This window comes from Zalophus californianus, chromosome 7 (genome assembly GCF_009762305.2).
Source record: "Zalophus californianus isolate mZalCal1 chromosome 7, mZalCal1.pri.v2, whole genome shotgun sequence".
Taxonomy (NCBI): Eukaryota; Metazoa; Chordata; class Mammalia; order Carnivora; family Otariidae; genus Zalophus; species Zalophus californianus.
The window spans coordinates 46737848-46761072 of NC_045601.1; the positions used below are offsets into that span (position 1 = coordinate 46737848).

The following is a 23225-nucleotide window of genomic DNA, read 5'->3' on the forward strand; positions in this document are numbered from 1 at the left end:
TCCACAATACCTTAATACTTTTAGGATATCAAGAAATAAACTTTAATGAAGGTAAAACATTTGTATAGCAGAAGAGAATGGGCTATATATGAAGATTTTTGATGTTTTGGTATGAGAGACATTGAATGGGCTACAAAAATTTAGAATATTTCTGCCCATGGTTATTTAAGAGTTTTGTCTCTTATAAACTTTACTTGGAGACTCTACTTGTCTTTTGTAATCTTTGTTGGAAACAGTTATTGTCCAAATTGTTAATAAGAGATGACATTGGTGATATGGAAGGAAAGAATGTGGATCGATGTACTTGATATTTGTGTTACAGAGCCCATAGATTTCTTGAAATTAAGGATTGCAATTGAAAATTGCAAATACCTAGGAGTGTTTGGAGATCAACTCTTTAAAAAGTTAACCTTATGTTTTTAGTAACTGTATACATATTGAGAAGCTTGCACAAAATTAGAATCTGTTTTATGAATCACTTTTGATGATGTTTGCACTTATATAAGAAAAAATGTTCTCTGTAAAATATATAGAATATTAGAATTCAAAGCATCCTCTTTTCTCCATATTTAAAAAGGGTTAACCTTTTTATAAAAGACTCATTTGTATTGTTTCAGTTACTGTAAATTATTGAAGTGTGTTAAGCTATAAATAGGTGGTGTTCTCTGCTGAAAAGTGCTTATGGGGAGGGTAAACATTCATAAAGATTAAACTGCATACAAAAAATTCATTTAGTTTATATTGCTCAAGGTGGAGGATCTGGAACTGCTTTCTATTATAATGCACTGATGCATTAACCTAAATGATGAAGGTCCACAAATAGATATCCTAGAGACTTTGGTACTCATGACTAGGTTTTGGTTGGGCAGAATGTACTAGTAATAAAATCAAATATACTGCTGATGTTGAAGACGTGGTTAAGGAGTATAAAATATTCTTGTTCAATAATTTTATGAAATAAAAAGGTTAGGCTTCTACTCACTAGAAGAGGTTAGTAACGTCATCCTACCCAAACAAATCTTAAACAAAAAAAAAAATGACTACTTTGAAGTTTAGATGGAGTTGTGATTAACTGAGATAGGGGAGTTTCTGGGTGTCAGGTTACTGCTTAGCCTTAAAATTTCTCTGTACTTTCCAAGAATCAACTTACACGCAGGGAAGTTCTGGCAATGTGTAAGCCAAATGTAAATGATAGTCATGAGGAGGTGGAGAGTTTTAAAAAAAAGAAAGAAGAGGGAGCCTGGGTGGCTCAGTTGGTTAAGCGACTGCCTTCGGCTCAGGTCATGATCCTGGAGTCCCGGAATTGAGTCCCGCATCGGGCTCCCTGCTTGGCGGGGAGTCTGCTTCTCCCTCTAACCCTCCCCCCTCTCATGTGTTCTCTCTCTCTCATTCTCACTCTCTCAAAAATAAATAAATAAATCTTTAAAAAAAAAAAAAGAAAGAAGAAAGGGGCACTTTTATTTTATACCTCTATTTTTTCCAATACACATTTAAGTGGCTTTCTTCTATTTGCAACTAAAAACTTGGTCTTAGTTATCTTGAGATGATCTTTTCAAGATCTCTATGTCTTTGATTGCACTATCTCTTTTGTTTGGTTCTCTCTTAGGGAAAAAAACATGATGTAAATAACTTTATATTCTCAATTCTGCACATTTCCTGGCACAAAGTTGTACTCCATAAATGATAAGTGTTGATTAATTTTATGCACTTGTGTTTCCATGCAGAAAATAAACAAAACCCCACACATGTCTCTTTCCTTACAAGAACAGAGACATTGGTAACATTTGGTGTGAGCATTGCTGGGTGTCAGTATTCCTTTACCTGCCCCAAATAGTCTGAGCAAGGTCATCCTTAGCACCTTCCTTTCCCTCCTCCAGCTTTTCCTGTCAACCCCTGGCCCCGATTCATCCACATAAACTCAGGGGCAAATCGTCATTTGGTTTCTAAGTACCTCTTCTATCATTCCAAACTCCCTCGTATCCAATTCCTTTTCTGCTTTGCCACAGCTGCCAGTGTAGCTTCACCCCTCACCATTTCTCTGCACCCTCCACCTCTCACCTGGAACACCATAATAGCATCCTTGCTGCTCTTTCTGCCTTCAGAGTCTCTTATATTCCAGTCCATCATCTACAGAGCAAGCAGCATAGCATCATCATTTAAAAAATAGATTTAGTAGTTCACCTGCCATGCTTCAAACAAAATATTTATGATTCCCTGTGGCTTACAAGACAAAATCTAAATGGTGACAAAATGGAGATTTAAAAAATCTGCTTAATATTTATGTTTAAAATTCCTATTTCCACTCATAGATGCCTAAATATGTTAGCTGATTTTCATTTTTAGAATAAAATAATAGGCATCTTTTTTTTAAAAAATACTAACTTACTTGGAATTCATCTTAAGGGCAAAGTTGTACTGAATAAACAAATATTATTTCTCTCCATTATAGTGATTTTTGCTATGTTCACATAATCTAAAATATGAGCTGAAGGATTAATGATAGGTCAGGTCCCCTTTAAATCTATTCTCAATGGCAACACAAACTGCAAAAAGAATCCACACTATTTAAGTGGAAATACATCAATCACGGAAATGAGCAGACTGCAGGTCCAGGTCAATACCTTCCAGCCCATTAAACAGAGGGAAGGAAAGCAAGTTTGCTTACGTTCAATATGCCAGAGAGCAGGGATGAATAGCAATAATGCATGTCTCTGACTACAGCTTGCCAATATTAACTTGAAAAATTATCAATCATTAATCCATCACAGTCCTAATTATTACTGAACTTCTGCATTAACAGGAAAGGAAATTTAATAAAATAAGTTAAAGAGCTCTGGTTTAAAAAACCATCTTATTAGATTATATATCTAAAGACCCATCTTGATACTAATGAACCTAGACATTCCAAAGGAATCCTGTGGCAGGTTATGGATGAAGTTATGTCATAGAAGAAATTAAACGTTCTAAGATCTACTCATTTCTTAAAAACAGAAGTCTTGTTATTCTAATATTTATTCATATTTAAGGCAATGTAAGAAGATCCAGAGCCGTTTTCTACGATTAGATATGGAGGAATGAATGCTCATTCTGCTTTCCTTAATCACGTAAGACCCAATGACAATTAAGGGCAACAAAATTCTCATAATAGAGTAAGATAGTGTTTGGCCTTAACACGACCAGCAGTTCAGTTGAAGCGTCAGGATGATATAATGAACACTGAGAGGGAAGCTTGAGTAGTTTAAACAGGAAGCCAGACTGTTCAGTTGCAAATGTCTATAATATTAAACCTGGTCCATCTGTCATGTTTCTCCTTTCCTCTTCTCTGGGCAGATAGAGGGATGATGCTGTGCTTTACTCCTTGAAACACGCCTGTGGAATACGGGCAGAGTAGAAGATTCGTGATGCCTCATCATTTAATTGTATAATATGTTTCATAAATCTTTAACAATTTTTATCTTATTTGTGGCTTAAATAACTATGAAATCTTTGTAGTGCATTTTTTTTTTTTTTATGTTACCTGTCTTTAGTACTGGTCATTCTTTTAAATTTCCTTTTACAAAATCTGAATGCTTCAAACATACACAATTTCATTGCTGTTGTTTTCAAAATGATAGCATTTTGATAAAAGAAAAGGAGACCCCATTTGGTTTTCCTGATTAGAGAAGGAAAAGCAGCAGGAAAAAAATGCTGCTCTTCAAGTCAATAACAGTCAACATCAGTAAAGCAAGTAATGCTTGGGAGCAATGTTTAAAGTTGAAAGCAGAGTAAAGTAATGGCCATTAGCTTCTAGTGCCTAGTTGTGCCTTCCCAGTCAATAGCACGTACAGTAGAATATTATATTTGATAATTCAACTAAAGTATAGTCATCCATTAACCTCAGGAGAATCAGGGCTCCATGGCAAGCCCGAGACGTGCCTCACACAAGGTCTCTATTACTTTCAGCGGTCAGACACTGGAACACAGTGAATATAAATATGTCCTGAAGTACTTTCGGTGATTTTTGCAGAAAGACATTTTGAATATTCAGAGACTCTTAAGATTAAGAGTTAATTAAACATGAATTAGATTATATAGAAAAAGAGATGATAGAAACTTCATTTAGCTGCAGTTTTTTTATAGGAATGAAAAACATTCCTATGTTATTTGGTCACTAAAAACTCTGCCATAATTCTCTAACACTTCCCTTTTTGGTCAAAAGAATTAATGCAAGACCACACTGTATTCCCAAAGAGACTGAGATTTGGAAGAAAGGTGTTGTCTTTAAGGTGCCTTATTACTTTAACCTATTTATTTAAACTTCATTGAAAAATCAGTGTAATCAAACTCTAACCCTTAAATTTAATTATATAAGTCATCAGTTACCTTTCCTTTTAGTGTTTAACCTCAGCGTGCTGTGTCGTTAAAGCAATAATTTTTATTCACATGTGGAATGTGAACCTAACCATGCGTTGTACTTGCCATAAAATTGCTTTTCTTTTCATGATTTCTTTTCATTGTTTTGGTGCTGAGTAAAATGGTAAACTCAGTGTTAAGTCGAATCACTCAGCACACGTCCCATTATGAAAATGGATCAGAAAGAGGAATTTAAAAAACGAGTGAATGGACCCTCAAGAGAAAAGTGGGAGAAAAGAATGGTTAGCAAGAAAAATACTCTTCCTAACTATGAAGAGATTCATTTACACTTTGATTGCTAAAATATTTTGCCAGATCATTTCGAGTATGTGTTTGAATAAACAATGCTCATTGCTGAATATATCAATGTGCTATTCTCCATACTTGGTAGAGTGTGTGTACTATTCTTTTTACAGTGTCCTCAGTTCTGCATTTTAATTTAATTTTTATTTTTTTAAGTTTATGCATGCAGATAGTTTAAAAGTCAAATAATTCTTTTTTTTTAATTTTTAAGATTTTATTTATTTGTCAGAGAGAGAGAGAGCACAAGCCGGGGGAGTGGCAGGAAGAGGGAGAAGCAGACTCCCCGCAGAACAAGAAGCCTGATGGCGGACTCGATCCCATGACTCTGGGATCATGACCTGAGCCAAAAGCAGACACTTAACCGACTGAGCCACCAGGCGTCCCAAAAGTCAAATAATTCTACTAGCTCAGGAGAATTAGAGCAAGTCCTCCCTCCCTGCAGTTCTCATACACCATAAACTCTCACTTCTTTTAGCTATTTTGGTTTTTAATTCTTTTTCTCTGGTAGTTGTCTCCATATTTCTAAGTAACAAGCTCATAATAAGTTTCTTAATTTTTCAATTTCAGAGTTATTGGATTTTTACTAGGAAAAAGGTAGTTCTATGACGATTTGCCCCTTGTAGACTCTGGTTTACTTGAGGTTTCAGTGAAACCCCCACCGTCAGCAGATTTGGGTTTCAGTTTCTCAGGTTCTCCGTCTACAGTAGTGACCCGCCACAGCTCTGTCATGCTGGGGAAGGGGTCTGAGCAGCTGAGTGCACAGACTTGCAGCCAGTCCTATTCCTAGACCCACCCGAACTCCTTTCAGCGGTGTAACACCTCGGCCTGTCTGGGGTTTTCTGGCGGCAGTCCGCTTACCTCCTTGACTTCACCCCTTCAGACCTATGTTACCAGTTTCTTAAGTCCTGCTTAATCAGGCGTCCCGTGTACATGTGCTTTCCTGCTGCCCCAAGTTTGTCATTGTCTGCTCTTATTCTGTTCTCTTTGTTCTTGTGGAATTCCATGGCCTTTTATCCTGTTCTTTCTGGGGGGGGAGGGGGCGGTTTGGAAGAGTGCACAGGGACAAAAATTTTCCTCCTGCCACGTTTGTATCGCTGATTTGTTTCTGTCTGTTATGAACTCATTGGGTAGGCTTAATTCAAATGTAGTAATATTACAAAAGTATTACAAAAGATAGTTTTCTATAAAGCAGCTCAAATCCTTCTGATCACTTCTGCCTGTAATCACTTTTAATCAATGATCTTTATTTCAACAACGTATGTATTTTTATTACCACTACTTCAGTTCTTTCTCATTTATGTAATAGCTATTTGTAGACGTGCCTGATAGTAACAATTCCACTCGCAGCATAAAGAAGTGCTCATTTGATGTTTCCAAATGTCGACAAAAATGTCCTTCCTCTAGCCCTGTGGAGTGGTTGGTGAGAGGCAACCTTCTCTCTCCATTTGCTAGCAGAACAAGGGAGCTACTGCCCGGACTGTGAAATTCCCGAGGCCACCCCCAAAATCATTTATTTAAGATTCAAGTATTTCTGTCCTCTCTTGTTTTAATAAAATCGTGAGATATCACTCAGTTCTTTACAGTGAAATTCGTCTCAGTACAATGAAATACCTTCCAACACAATCAATCTCCACTATTTCCCAGAAGGATTTGAGGAAAATTAGGAAAATCCGTACATTACAAGCATATCTTTTGGATAGCAGAAAAATTTCCCTTGGAAAGAACCTACCCATCTGGTATATTTTTTCGTCATCAATATTTGTCAAAGATTCAAAATAATGTAATACCCTCTTGGGCAAACCAGGGACTTGGTTACCCAAGAAGGGAAAACCTATATGCATGCTGTCTTTCCACTCAACCGTATAATGCAGCACTTTACCATCTCCATTAAAAGACTGACTTTGTACCCTACCATGCATTTTATAATATTTCTATCTAAATGCAGATTTCTACATTCCATGTGTACCATGTAGTCAGGTTTTCCATAAAAATACCAGCAGGAGAGTACATTGAAATTCATTTTGCATATTAAAGAAATCTCTCTCTCAGATTCCTTCTTTTATTTGTTTTATCAACTCAAGCAATAAGCAAGAAAATTAGAGTTTCAGCAATGATGGAAAAGCTATTTATGATTTTATCAGCCTTGCTGCTTTTTTTCCCCCTGCTTAGACAAGTTGCAGACTCTTAAGAGGAAGCCAGTTAAAATGTTTCACTGGAAAATGAAATAAGTCTCTCTGTATCATTTCACCCAAGTACTGTACTACTCTATTACCTGGCGACAGCTTCACTGTGAGTAACATGCCCCCTGAATGCTTTTCTTCCCAATATCTACAGCACACATAAAATATGTCCCACAGGGATATGTTCCACTCAAAAGCATTATTACAAATGCCATAATATTTTCTAACATATATCTTGCTGGCATGGCCGGGTCAGGAATGCAGTCAGAGCCTAACAGAAAATAATGTCTCCACCCTTCTTGCAAAATTTTTAACAGAGAAAGCAAATTTGGAAATGACTGTCACTGGAATTATGGCAAATTTTCAAGTAGCTTATATGCAGTTTACCTAAGCATTCCATATGCCCACAAGCAATTTTGTATGTAATGAATAAACATAATACATGGAAGAGTAAAACATACATGAAATTAAAGAAAAAAGGTTTCTAAACCTCTAAATACAAAAATGAAAGTTAAAAACACTACACTTTCCCATATTTATTTTCTACATTTATTTTCTAAAGTCCATCTTACCTTTGAAAAATATTATGTAAAAGGAAACCGAAATAGATTATCTACACATCCATGCATTCAAATACAAATGAGAGTTTATGTCTGAGGAAAAGCATTTTAGTAAACCAATAGCAGTAACTTAGAATGTTTAAACAATTTAAATGAATTTGACCTACTCCAGGTGAGTGACTATAAATGGCCTGAAATCTATTTATTATTTTATATGCATTGTTATTTTACCCTCATTTAGATGATTTATATCTCTAGCATAAAAACAAATAGTTTTCTAGTCTATTTTTTTAATTGTCCACACAGATTTTACAACTTTTAAGGCCAAACTATTTTTAAATTTATTTAATTCCTACATGCATACCTTCTTTTCTATTTAAATATAACAATTTTTAGGTTTTTCATTGTTCACTGTATCTGCAACAGTGAGAACCCATTTGGGGGAGAAACAGAGTACTGGTTTCTCCTTCTAAGTTTCAATGGGCCAATTTCATATCATGATGAAATATATAGATAATCACGATATGTTCACACATTTAGAAACTAATACTTTGAATACATTTTGAGTAGAGCACATAGCCCACACTTCACTTTTATTTGTTAATTTTTTAGAAACTGAAATAAAGCTGAGAATACTTTAGATATTTCTGATTTTTTAACAGCATTATGGTGGTGATTTAAATTCAGTCAAGATGGACACAGCTGGAGGAATGGAAGGCTTGATCCAAACTGCTAGATGACTACATTATGGTCCAGGTCCAGGGGCATACTGAGTTGTCAATGATCTGAAGAATGGCATGAGTCAGTATTTGACTCTGCAGATATTCTCTTCTTAGTGGTAGAATGAGTCTTCCAATGACTGTGTATATCAGCTCTAATTATGATATCATGTGTACTTTTCACCACATCACCTATAAAAACTGCTTACCTACCTTTGCTCAAATCTTTATTTCCTCCTCAGCAGAAGTCCAATAACTAAAGCACATTTGGTCTGCCTCTTTAATCATTGCATCCTAATATTTTATTCTATTCAGCCGGGAAAAAACAAAGTAAAAAATGCTCTATGTGGCCTTCTGTGGGAAAACAAGAACAGGCACTGTTATGAAGGGGAGAATCGTGTATGTCATAGACTTTTGAAAGGATTTAGCATGGAGCTCAGTAGAAAGGGAATGATTTTCACAGCTTTTAGAGGAAGAAGTTGGGAATACTAAATCGAAAAAGAGCTTACTGCAAGGCCAAAAAGACAACTATTTTTGGCAGCTTTAAAATGAAATGAAACACCTCACTTCCAGGAGAAGGTTGCACATTGTCCCTGGTGAGACAAAGAATTAAATACTTGTCACAGGTGATCTATGGCTGACATTCTGAACGATATGGCAGAGTAAGGTTGCAGACCTCTCTGGTAGTTGTTTCCTCCCAGTTGAGCAATGAAAAGCCAAGGACAAAGCTTCAGCTCGGTGGTTCTTTTCCCCTTCAAACCATCCTTTCTAATTTATCCACAGGAATAACATTTGAAAGGAAAAATGTTTAACCAAGTTACTCAAAATGGTATAATGGTGTCCACAGTTTACAGTCAAAATATTCCTTTGCTTGAATTCCCATACGGTGTTACTATTAACCCAAGTATTAGGTATTGTGACTCCTACTGTTTAGTCCCTGAGAGAAAACATTCATTAGCAGAGTGTAATACAAAGTAAACAGAATTTTACTGCATACCCCTAGCTGATCTCCTACCCGCTTTCGATGGATATAATCTAATTTGGAGCAGGCGTTGGCCCTGCATTAAATAGCAACTATCTGAGTTTATACAAACAAGGAAAGGATAGTCTGTTCAAGTGTTGTCCTCCCATTTTTACCCTTTCATTTCACATTTTTTGATCCCTCAATGATGAATGAAGATGTTTAGAAACTCAAATTCATGAGCTAGGATTTGCTTTACTGAAGAGTTAGAAATGTCTGAGTGCTAAATTGCATAATTATTTCTTTATTCTCTCAGTACACAGAACTACTTACGCCAGGTAGATTCTTAGGTCATATTTCTACAAAGGTATTTCTTCAAAGTTTTCATAGATCAATGCACGGTTTTATCTTGATACCGAGTTAATGAATCTGGAGGAACAAATTGTTCATATATCTCTTAGGCCATTCCTCTAGAATATCCGGTGAGCCAGGCTAAAGCAATTTAATTTCTCATCACATTATTGACCATGTTGTAATATGAGTCTAGACTTAGTGGGTGGAAACTTTATTTAACTATGGACATACCAACTGCAGCTTGACCCTCAGCTTGTGCATGGCAAGAAACTGTATGACAAATGGCATTAAAATACTCTGAGGATATATATCTATATGCATGGATAAGTGTGTCTATATGTGAATGGTCTATACATATGCATCATATGCAAATGCGCACACTTATAGTGTTACAAATGAACTTTGATCCCCTCAACATTTCACTGTGAATGCTGTTTTCAAATCTTTAAAGTAAGGCCTTTGAACCCTCTATGATTTCTATAACCCTATCCAATTCGTGATCCAGGGAAAGCAATGATAAATGAAATGGAAATGTATTAGATCATAGTTTCTACACATAAGCATGTGGGTTTTATTTTTAGTTCAGTTAAGAATTTAGAATTAACCCCTTTATCTTATGAAAGAAAATGTGACTGTGCATGTGCAATGAATTCACATAGTAACCCAATCCCTACTGAGATTATTTCCCAGTGATATCCTCCATAACTTTTCTCAAAACCAATTCATTGCCTCTGGCCCCCTTTTCTTCAGCTCATCTTGAGTCACTTGAAGTTAGTGTGTTTGTTTCCAAGTCGCTGAACAAAGGTAATTTCTCAGTGAGGTCTACTCCCAACACCCTATCTAAAATTTTAACCCAGCTGACTTACCATTTTTGATCCCTCTTATCTTGCTCCAATACTTTTTCTATAATACTATCATCTTTTAGAATAGCCTACATTTGGGGCGCCTGGGTGGCTCAGTCAGTTAAGCATCCGACTTCAGCTCAGGTCATGATTTTGGGGTCCTGGGATGGAGCCTTGTGTCCGGTTCCACACTAAGCGGGGAGTCTGCTTCTCCTTTTTCATCTCCCTCTGTCCTTCCCTCCGCTCGTGCTCTCTCTCTTTCAAATAAATATACAAAATCTTAAAAAAAAAAGAATAGCGTATGATTTGTATGCATTATGTTTACTGTTTGTGTCTGTTTCCCACATTAAAATGAAAACTCCACAAGGCCGGTTTTGTTCCTTGGGTTTATTATCTAGTGGGACCACGTCTGGCACAAAGCACATGCTCAAGAAATATTTGATGAATGAATTTCTTCTTGTACCTCTGAATACAAGATCTCAGAAATGCTTTTTGCCAAACTATCTGGATAAGTGAAGCTTTGGTGTTGTAATGAGCAACTCCCACATCTTGGTAAGTAAAACAGCAAAGATCTATTTTTCACTCATGCTACCTGTCAGTCATGGATCAAGGGGGCTTTGATTTATGTTTTCATCATCAGGTACCCAGGCTGAGGGAGACTCCATCTCAGTGCTTCCATTGTTGTCAAGGCATGAAAAGCAAACATGAAAAATGACGTGCTAACTCTAACAGTTGGAACTGACATCTGGCTTTTTTATTCATATGTCATTGGCCAAGGCAAATTGCATGATCACACTAACTTCACATAGCCAAGGAAGTCCCAACCTCCCATGTGCCCAGATTGAAAACTGGAAAACGAAGTGGAAGAATATAAGTATAGTCCGGCTACAATTGAATTATCTTCATGAAAATTTCACAATTTTATGTATGACAGGCATAACTCTGCAACCTCATTGGACAGAAATCCTTACTGCAAGTGTTCTGGGCCAAGATCAGATGGAAAGCACTCAATAAAAGGGAGACATGCAACTCCAGGAGTTGGTCTTGCCTGGTTCCTTCTCCGTGTCTTGGAGTGCTAAGACTTTTTTCTTCTATAAAGAGCTGATCTCTAAGGTAAATCAGTAGCAATAACCTGGCCTCAATGTTTTTTCCCTCCTTCTTTTCCCTCTATATCTCCTGCTTCTCTTCCCTTTTTTTTTAACTTCTTCCACTTTTTCATATGTTAGTCTTCATTTTTTCTCTTCTGTTGAAGATGAGAGAAGCTTAATTTTTAAAATATTCTGTAAATAAAAAAAACAGAAGTTAAGAGAACAACATCAGAGTTCAGAAAAGAAAAAAAAACAAACAAACAATTACCTGAAACCTCAGCTTAGTTTTAACCATTATGTATGTAGGTTTATCATTTCTCTCTGTCTTTCTCTGCCACACACACAGCAGCAGACACACACACATTTATCCACATACATGGAAACATACCATACACATTTATTTATTCAGATGTCACCACACTATATAACTTGATTTTTTTGGATTTCTTCTCCTACAAATGCATGGTGGACATCTTTACCAATAAATTTAGATCTACATAAACATTTTAATGTTTGCATTATGATAATCTGAATGAATTCATATTCAATCCACAGTCTTTTTTTATTGTAGTATAATGTATATAATGAAAGTTGCCATTCTAACTCTCTTAAGGATTTTATTTATTTATTTGACAGAGAGAGAGAGAGAACGCGAGTGAACATGTGCACAGGCAGGGGGAGGGTGAGAGGGAGAAGCAGGTTCCCAGCTGAACACGGATGCCACCGAGGAACCTCTAACTCTTTTGAAATATACTCTTCAGTGGCATTAATTATAGTCACAATGTTGTGCAACCATCACCACTATTTCTAGAACTTCTTCATCACTGCAAACAGAAACCCTGTACCCCTTATACAATAACCTCATTCTTCCCTACCCCGGCCTCTGGTAATCTCTAATCTTTCAGATGCTATGAATTCTAGATAATGCATCTAAGTGGAATCATACAATATTTGTTCTTTTGTGTCTGTCTTATTTCATTTAGCATAACATTTTCAAGGTTCATCCATGTTGTAGCATGTATCAAAGCTCCATTTCTTTTTATGGCTGAATAGCATTCAATTGTGTACATATATATATATATATACACAATTAATATATATATATATAAACACTCAATTGTGTATGTGTGTGTGTATATATATATATATATATATATATATACACACACACCATGTTTTGTTTATCCAGTCATCTGTTGATGGTCCTTGGGGATGCTTCCACCTTTCAGCTACTGTGGATAATGTTGCTATGAACATCGACATGCAAGTATCTGTTTGAGTCCTTGTTTTCAATTCTTTTGGGTATATAACTAGGAATGGCATTGTTGGATCACATGCTAATTCTATGTTTAACTTCTAGATAAATAAACTGTTTTCATGATACTGCACTGTTTTACGCTCCCACCAGCAATGCCCAAGGGTTCCAGTTTCTCCACATCCTCTTCAACACTTATTTTCCTTTTTTTTTTTTTTAATTATAGCTTTCTGAGTGGGTGTGAAATAGTATTTTGTTATGGTTTTGATTTGCATTTCCCTAATGATTAAAGATGTTGAGCATCTTTTCATGTACTTGTTGGCCATTTGTATTTCTTTGGAGAAATGTTTATTCAAGTTCTTTGCTCATTTTCGAATTGGGTTCTTGTCCTTTTGTTGTTCAGTTCTAAGAGCCGCTTCTAAGCTCCTTCTAAGAGCTCCTATTCCAGATATTAAACCTTTATCACATATGTGATTTACAAATATTTTCTCCCCATCTGTGGAATGCATTTTCACTCTCTTCAGTGTCCTTTGATGCACAATTTTTTTCCTACTGCCTACTGAAGATGTTTAGACAGTGTCCATTTTTTTTGGTATTATTAACAATCTTTCAATAAGCATTCATGTCCTTGCATCTAAGCATGCTTTTCTGAATTATACCTTACAGAAGTAAAATTGATGGATAAGGCCTACACACTTTTAAAACTTTTGATAAATATTAACCCATTACCTTTTTTCAAGTTGTTCACCAGTACCATATAGAAATACTTAACTTTTCCCACATTGTCACATTATTTTTCTTTTTTTTTAAAGATTTTATTTATTTATTTGAGAGAGAGAGAATGAGAGATAGCACAAGAGGGAAGAGGGTCAGAGGGAGAAGCAGACTCCCCGCTGAGCAGGGAGCCTGACCTGGGACTCGATCCCGGGACTCCAGGATCGTGACCTGAGCCAAAGGCAGTCGCTCAACCAACTGAGCCACCCAGGCGCCCAATCACATTATTTTTCTTTTTCATCCTTTCCCATACTAAAATAGCTTTTTAATGACTTCACATTTTTGGAGGGTAAATTACAATGTGTGTGTAGGGGGAAATTTTGGAAACAAATTTTTAAAATAAAGTGATATTTAAGTATAGTAGTTAAGATTGTTAGCAAAGGAAATCCAGGAAAATATTTGAATCATAAATTTTAAATAAATATTTGATACATTAAACTAATAATCATTTATAAAGTTAATCATTTTGTAATTCATCCACTGTTCACATACGAATTTTTACCTCCTCGCTTGCACAAATGAAGGTGTAGCTAATAAGTAATTCCTGGGTGTAAGAGAAAGGCATTACCATATGAAAAATATTCACTAAATACTACTCATATGTTAATAAATAGTCCTATGTTACAATTTGTGTTTCTCACATATTCTAAATTTCCTGTGGAAATTACTATAGCAAATAATTAACACCTAAAGATATAATCATTGTAATAAGATAAATATGTCATTTAAAACCCAATAACTGCCTGAAGAAAATATTTATAAGAGCAGAAGTGACGGAAAATATTCAGAGGTAAACTCAATATTTCTTGCATATAAAATATGTGATTTATTTAATTTATACAAACACAATAGTTTATATTTATAAACACAGGAAATAAGTAGATGTAACCATTGTATCACATATGTTAATCTGAGATTAAGAAATACCGTAGTCTGGGCATCTGAGTGGCTCAGTTGGTTAGGCGACTGCCTTCGGCTCAGGTCATGATCCTGGAGTCCCAGGATCGAGTCCTATATCGGGCTCCCTGCTCAGCGGGGAGTCTGCTTCTCCCTCTGACCCTCTTCCCTCTCGTGCTCTCTGTCTCTCATTCTCTCTTTCTCAAATAAATCAATAAAATCTTTAAAAAGAAAAAAAAGAAATACCATAGTCAGTGTGACTTGGAGAAGAAAATCATGAAGCTTTTTTCTCAGACGGTTGCTTTAGGCTGTACTATCTGTGTGACCTTGCACAAGTTACACACATTTTCTAGATCTCATTATCTTCATGCACCCATAAAGATGATATCAGCGTCATTTGGTAATTGTAGCGATTAAGTGAGATAATATATGTATTTATCACAGGGCCTAGCAAATAATATATGGTCAGTATATATTAATCTGCCTTCATATAAATATATATGATCCATAATACATGGAAATGAAAGCTCAAGTCTTACCCATATGCTGCTCTTCCACAGAAATATGTGGGGGAAATTGTTCTCTAGGTTGAGGTCTTTTACTCTTTGATTTTATGTGGTTATTCTGTTTTGTTAAAATGCTTAACTGCAGCCTGTGGTGTTATTTAAACAATGAAAGATTTGTCTCTGAAATTAGGAACGTCTTTATCCCTAATTCTAAGCACTGCATTAATTATCAGCGGTGTACAGAACGGTTACAATACATAGGGAGACAATGACAGCAATTACTGTCTAGCAACTAACAGGTTCTCTCAGAAAGGGAATTCCAGATGTCCCTCCTGTTGAGATGCTTTCATTCAACACTGTAGACTGCCTGTACTAATTAATGTGTGTGTGTGGGGGGGGGGAGGTGTTTGCATAGATTATGGAATAAACATTATTTGCTTTTAGAAAAGATAATTGCAAAAAAAAATCTTTGATTCTATTTAGAGCCAAAGGTTTATGTGATAAATAAACCGAACCTCTTAAATGTTGCATACAACCATTGTCCCTTCTCTATAAGTCCCAGATTTCTAGGCATGTGAACACAGACATGGTACATGATAGGTATTTAATAAATGTCTTTCAAAAAGACATGAATAGATAAACATGGTAAAAATAGTAAGAAGAGAAATGATTGTGGTTTTCATCATTCTGTGAGCTTGCTGATGTGGTCCATGAATCAGTCTTCTGTTCACAAGATAAATGCAAAGCATGCACATTTTTTCCCAAGAAACCCTGATCTATTAATTAAAAATAAAAAAGCAAGGGCCATTGCTGTATGAGGATGCCACCACCTCATGCAGAATATATACTTTCTTGACTTTGCTTATTATTGGCCAGTCCCACTGTTCTTTGTATTAACCCTGACCCCACTGATTTGCTGAGTCCGATCATCCATCACTGCCAGCCTACCACTTTAAAAAGTCATGATGAAATGTGAAACCAAATGGAAATATTGATAACTTGATTGCTCTTATTTCATATTTTTCATATTTGCTGATAGAATGGGCAATCCATTGAAAATTACAAGGTTTTAAATGGGAAATTTAATCCTCATTTGTCATTACTACCCCAAGGGTACTCTATTGATTATTACACTTTTCATTTCCTCTTCTGAGTCTATTTACTTCTTCCCTTCAATTTCCTCTGAGAGTCATGCTCACTAGGGCTAAGAAGTAGGAATCTTGAGGGGTAAAGAATGGCTGTTTGCAGAGCTATCTCGCTTGGCCCCATTTCCTAAGAAAGAGGAAAAAGTCTAAAAGCAGCATCTATGATCTTGAGGGAAAGGAAGTGCCTGCTCAGAGATGCTTAATGCTCTCCAAGCTTATTTTTAAAAAGCAGCATTTGGGCCTCCAACCAGCTCAGCTCTGGGGCTTGCTTCTTGCTGTTTTCTTGTTAAAAAGCTTTGTCAAAGCTCTTAGGCCCTGGGGTGATAACTGCTACAGAAAAATACTAGTGATGGAAAGATATATTTTCAATAACCCCTGACTTTTATTAGTTCAGCCACTGCCAGAATAAAGGGTAAGTGGGCCCTTGATATTTTAAATGTTCCATGTCCCCCTCCATATACTTCCCAGGTCAGCATTCTTTACTGATGAAAATTCTGGTCTGGATCTTGGTTTGCTGTCATGGGGAGAACTGTCTGCAATATTATCTACCTCTGAGCTTTGGTTGTTATCCCCCAAAGCTTAAGATCAATAATGGTACCATGAGCTTTGCAGAGGTTTCCTTATTTTCATTATATCTGAAAACGAGGCATCAGATTAATAAATCTCCAGGAGTGTTCTTGGAGGGTGGAGGTTTCCTGAAGCAGGGGAGAATAGCACAATCTTCTGTGCTAAAAATTTAAATGTAATCAAGAAGATTTTAAAAATGCCACATATAACTTCTTGGAAGAGCTCTATAGCTTCAGGTCAATGTTATGGATAAATTTTTTAAAATTCTATTATCCATAAAACCTTTACTAGCCCACAATTTTTGAGTATCTCTTTCTACATTAACTGGTGCTAGCATGAAATGCATTACATGACGGGAAGCATTTAACATGAAGATATATGAAGCTAATGCTATTTTTTTTAACATAACTTCACACTTGCTCAATTAATCCAATGTAATTGTTCATGCATCCTAGGATAGCAGATCCATACTAATCTAAACACTACACTGAGAAAGTTTTTACTTATGCATTAGACAATAAATTAAAAGTTGACTTTCTAATGTATAGATGAGCTAGATTTATTGCCGTCTGATTTTCAAAGCAGATTTCTCAGGCTTTCAATCAAATGACCAGTTGATAGAGTGAAAAGACCACTAATATGAAAGCTAGGACAAGTGGGTTCTAGCAATGACACTGGATGTGGGGCTAGTCAGTTCATGTTTCTAGACCTCCGGAAGCCCATCTATAAATGAAGGAGCTAGATTAGGTGACCTCTGAGGGCCCTTTAAATTAGAAAATTCTGTTTTTATTGAGTGGTACTATTCATAATTTTTGCAAAACTGTTGAAGCCAGTTTGAGATGAAATTAGTTGAACACTTTATAAAAAGGAAGCATATTTCATTTATATGGATTCCCAGATATGTTCTGTTGTTTGGGCACTGATATTACATCACTAGTTCATTGTAATATAATTTTAAATATTATCTTATTTGATCCCCTTCTTAAATTTGTGATGCAGTGGATTAAATTTAGAAATAAATCAATACTGCTTTTATTTTTTATAGCATCTTATATATTTTATAAAGGGCTTTCTTATATTTTATCTGGTATGATGTGCAAAATGAATCCCATGGAATATAGAGAATGGGAATTATGGTTACCATGTTAGAAGTTTGCAATAAATGAGGTTAAGTTATTTCTTCAAGTTCATATTAAAGAACACAAACTTTTATAAAGAGTAAAGCTTATATGGAATCAATCCTCACAGTATAAACATGGCAATTTTTAAAAGAAACACATGTAAGGACACAAACTGAAAATAGAAAATTACAAAATTGTAAGAACTTAATTTTCAGTATTCAGAAATTCAGTTGAAAAGAAACCAAAATATACTTCATTTAAAATAAATTTTAAAATGATGCTCAGTAACCTGTTAGAGGTACTAACTTGGAAATATCTTTAGATATCTCCCTTCTTATCCAAATATTGCCATTTGTTACTACTTAAGACTCATAGCACATTTTAGGAATTTCAGCTCGTGTTTTAAATGTCAAGGTCAAGACTTCTTTGAAATCTCTTTCCATTTAATCAGCTTGTGCATTCTTCATATCCTCTGGTGAAAGACTTCATGAAGTTTGAAAGAATTGATGAAATAAGTCTGATTTGGGGAAGAATTTGGAAGAAAGGTGGTGACAGACTTCTGGATAAAAGTAGTTATTTCAATAAGCACCATCATTAGATTAAAATGAAAACGAATACTACTTAGATTAGATTTGAATCTATTGAAAAAGGCTTTGAAATTCCAGAATCATTAAGCATGCTTTGAAAAGGCTGTCTTATCTAAATAAATATTGAGATGCCAGTTATGCTGTGTTTAAACAAATCAACTGAACCTGCCCGTTGGTGGAACCAATGGTGGAATACCGCATTAAAGTTGACTTTACATTTCTATAAGATTTAACACACACACACACACACACACACACACACACACACACACACACTTTTTTTTTGCTTGTTTTAGATCCAGAGTCCATGTAACTATAAGATAATATATGATGCTTGAAATTCATATAATTAAAACGTAGTTTAATTAAGTAGTATATTTGGCATGGTCATTGATTTAAAAATATGAAGAAAGGATGGTAATTATTCAATCTATACAGTGGACCCCCCATTTAGCCCGTCTTTTATATATTTTTCCAGGTTGGTAATTCATAAACAACCCTATCCCATTATTTTCTGTGCTACTAACAGAAAAGTTTTGGTGTGAGGACCAAAGTTATGTTACACTTTTTGAAAAACATGTTCTGCATTGTTTAGAATAAAACAATAAATATTCCCTCTACATCACATAGGAGGAGGACAATCTTATTTATTTCTTTATTATGGTTTGTTTACTTGAACCACTAAAAAGAAAATATGGGTAAATATATATTCCTTGAATGATAATAGAAAATACTGCTAGTTTACAAATTCATCTTTCCTTTAAAAATTATTCTTTTGACACTTCATTTGTATGATTGCTTGAACTTAGGAGATAGATACATTGTGGTAGTCTTGTTCATTCCAGCAAAATCTTTGTAAATTTGCAAAAATGTTTTTGCTGAGAGAGGTCTAATGCTCTCTTCTCATTGTATAGATGAAGACTCAGAGGCTCTTTAGGATAGGGAAGTCTCCTAAGATACAATTACAGGCTTAAAATAGCATCCAATTATTCTAACATCTGTCAGAGGATTTTGTCCTTTCCACCATCCTCACGGAAAATATATTTAAAATGTAACTGAATTCACAAAAATTCAATTTATAGGAAAACATAATTAAAACTACAATGAAACATCAGTTTAAATGTGCCAACCTGACGAAATTTTTTACATCCCGCAAAATAAGATATGGGTAATATAGAAAAACCAGAGTATTTTTATTCGCTCTTCTCCTAATACAGAATACACCCCTGATAGCAGCAGATACATTTGTGAGCCAGTGTATAGAAAACTATTTTGTATTGTCTGATAAAGAGGAAAATGTATATAATGTGAAACCTAACAGTACACTTCTGCGAATATTTGTGAATGTTCAGACCAGTGAAAAACTAAAAACAACAGAATATATAAGGATTGTGGTACATTCAAACAATGCAATACTACATAGCAGTAAAAACCAACAAACTATGAAAGTATGGACATCATTTAGGATGAATGTGAAGAAATATAGTATTGAACAAAAAAGCAAATGAAAGGAAAGCACATAGAGTACAATTTCATTTTTATAAGTTCCAGAAACTACTTTTAAAACAGTAAACCTAAGGGTTCGAGTATTGGACCAGTAATGAGAAGGAAAACATAATTAATACAATATTATCAGTTACCTTCAAGGGTAGCAGATTAAGGAATTAGATTGAGGAGGGAGTTCACGAATAACCCTGATAATATTCCATCTTGATGCCTGATGGTGGGTACATGTGAAATTTTATTGCTCTTCTTTCTTTCTTTCATATATATTAAAATGTATCTATTTACTATTATATGCAAAAAAAAGTCTCAAAATTCAACTAATACAAAATTTTCCAAAAAAAAAAACAGAAAACCCACCCTTATTTCAAATAAAAAGCTGTCCAGGAAAAGATCTTTGGCAACTTTAAGATGATCAACAACCAAACACTTACTACATTTAGTCATTCAACATCTCTGACTCCATAATTCAGAAAACAGAGTAAGGTTGACAGGGATTGATGGAAAGGGGGTTTGAAACAGTCTACTTGAAAATGAACTAAAAAAAGTTAGGTTGCATCCAAACTATGACAACTACCATTGCTGGACTCACTGTTACTCAAAGTAGTGAAATGACACAAAAAGCTGTTTCAAGGAGACTGAGTGGATATAGTGTGAATGATTATTTGAATTTGGGAACAATTAGAGGTTACAAGACCAGTTTGCAGCAGCAGTTATAGGATGAGCAAAGTAAATAAGGACCTTTGTGAGGATAGAGGCACAGTGGACATGGAATGCAAAAAAAAAAAAGAAAAAAGAAATTCAAAAATAAAAAACAAAAACTACACCAATACTGTAAAGCAGAAAAGAATTTGGTTTTATTTCTTATTTAAAAAAATATTTATTTATTATTTATTGTCGAGAGAGAGAGGGAAAGAGATGAGCAGAGAGGAGCAGAGGGAGAGGGAGAATCTCAAGCAGATTCCCTACTAAGGGAGACTGACGTGGGGCACGATCCCACGACCCTGAGTTCATGACCTGAACTCTAGCCAAGAGTTGGCCACTTAACCAACTGAACCACCCAGGTGCCTCAAGAATTTGGTTTTAAAATAGACAAGAGCACTCAAGATAAAAAAAAGTTCAATTCTGACTTCAGATAGTAAATGCAGGTTAACACAGGGTATGGTGATATAAGCAACAAAAAAATATGAAGCCAGAAAGTTTGTATCATTTCAAACTTTGAATAAGAAGAAAGTAAACTTAAAAAAAATTTTAGGAACATAGCAATTTAAAATTTCTGGTTAGTAAGTGATGATACTCATTAGTCAACTGAGTATGTCTCAGATAACTGGGAATGGTGATACCTCTGTTGTTTCAGACTAATGAGTACATAAGCACAATTTTAAAAACTTGATGAGACAAATGGATACACAGCTTTGTGTCTGATGACATTAAGGAGAAAATGATCTGTACATATGGCACTATAAAAACAGAATAGTGGTGGTAAATAAGCCGAGACTCCATGACTATGTTGTAATACGTGGTCACTCCCATGTGTTTTCCACACTGTCATTCGGTTACATTTCATTCTTCTTTAAGAGTTAGTTCACACTAAATAAAAAAAAAAAAAAAAAAAAAAAAAGAGTTAGTTCACACTGATCTGCAAAAAAAGAAAACATCCTTTGGTCAAATGTTAGACTTTATAAATATGAAATTTATTTGCAGCATATGAGATAATCATATCAGCAAGTACAGAGAAATATGCTTTTCTGAAAGAACTTATGTACACGAAGCACTTATAATAATGCTCTTTCCTTCATTGTTCTACATCACCAACACCAAACTGAACAAAGTAAATATCACTTTGCAAATATTCATGGATATATCTTCTAACTGATTTGAAAGGTAAGGTCAGTGATCATTGTCTGTTTAAATAATAATGTTTGGATTGTGAAAATGCAAATCTTTTAAGTTGATGACAGAACTTTATCATTTAATGACTTAGTGGCCAGTCACAGACCTTTCTCTAATAGGTTAAAAGAAAAAGGTAAAAAACACAATAAAACAATGGAAATCACTACATGATAGTCCCATTTGAGTTACATGGTTTTTTTACACCTCTATGTGAATTAATTGAGTAAGCTAAATAAGTATACAGATAAATAATAAATAAATAAATAAATTCCAGATATAGTATTAGATACTGGGACTGTAATACTGAGCAAAACAAAAACTTAAATACACATACATATAAATAACAAGATATATTGTAATAAAACTAATAGATAAAATGGACTGATTTCTTAAAAGACACAATGTATCAAAAGTCATTCAGGGAAAAATAGATAATCTGAATAGGCCTATGTTTATTGAAGCAATTTCATTAATAATTAATGCCCTTCCAAAAAGAAAGCATCAGGACCAGATGGTTTAACTGGTGTATTCTCTCAACTTTTTAAGGAAGAAATGATACTAATTCCACAAAAACTTTTCCAGAAAATAACAGAGGGAACACTTCCTAAACCATTCCAAGAGGCCAGCATATCTTAATACCAAACGGAAATAAAGACATCACAAGAAAAGATAACTACAGACCAATATCTCTCATGAATATAAACAAAAATGAGAAATCTTTGGGATTGTGATAGCACTTATTTTAGATCATTTCTCTGATAGATAATTTGGATAATTTAATTTCCTATCCTAGAGCCATAACATGCAGTTTCCAAGTATCTAATTCAATTTGAAATATCAAGATAAACTTTGATTAGAGAAATCAGCCTGTTGAGAGCAAATCAAAGGCATAGGTATATGTGATATCTCTTTTGCAGTTGAATAGCATATTTATCCCCTAGCACAACTAACCAATCCCCATACATGCATTATTGTCTTTCCATATTTTTCAGTAATCTCTTCATGCTTCTTCACCAATCTGGAATATTTAATTCTTGCACCCTTTCACTCTGTTTCTTTGAATTTATATCCCTCCAAGACCTTCTTAACAGACTTCCTAATTTATCATAATCTATAATAATGAGAATTTTGTCTTCTTTCTCTTCACCTTAAGTTGATAAAATAGATCAAGAAAATAAGGGAACTAAAGACCCCTAAAACAGATTTGAGAACTTGTGTTCTGAATCCATGTGCTAAGACACCAGAATGTAATCAATGAAAGTCTCATTTATGTTCAACATGATTTTGTGAAAACTATAGTATTCTCCTAATGGTTAAAGGGAAAAATCAGATTTCCATATATAGAAGCAAAGTTAATGGAAAATAAAATGGAAACAGAAAATATGTCTCTGAAACATACATAAAATGAAAGAAAAATGAAAAAGAACAAGATGTGACATTAGTGTCTAAATTGAAGTCTCTTCCCTTTGATGATTGAGGATAGAGTTGAAACTTCAAAGGGGTTTCAGCTAGAACAGCAATTACTTGACTACAAGAAATCTGAGGAACAAAACCAATACTATAGAGGAGGAACAAATA

At 34.9% G+C, this 23225-nt stretch overlaps 1 long non-coding RNA gene across 1 annotated transcript; it reads left to right on the plus strand.

Annotated features, from left to right (window-relative positions):
* The first annotated feature begins 3004 nt into the window (after window positions 1-3004).
* Window positions 3005-8186, plus strand: LOC113927355. The gene is made up of 3 exons (XR_003521597.1): window positions 3005-3104; window positions 6865-6984; window positions 8098-8186. It is a non-coding gene; the product is annotated as an uncharacterized LOC113927355 (long non-coding RNA).
* The last annotated feature ends 15039 nt before the right edge of the window (window positions 8187-23225 follow it).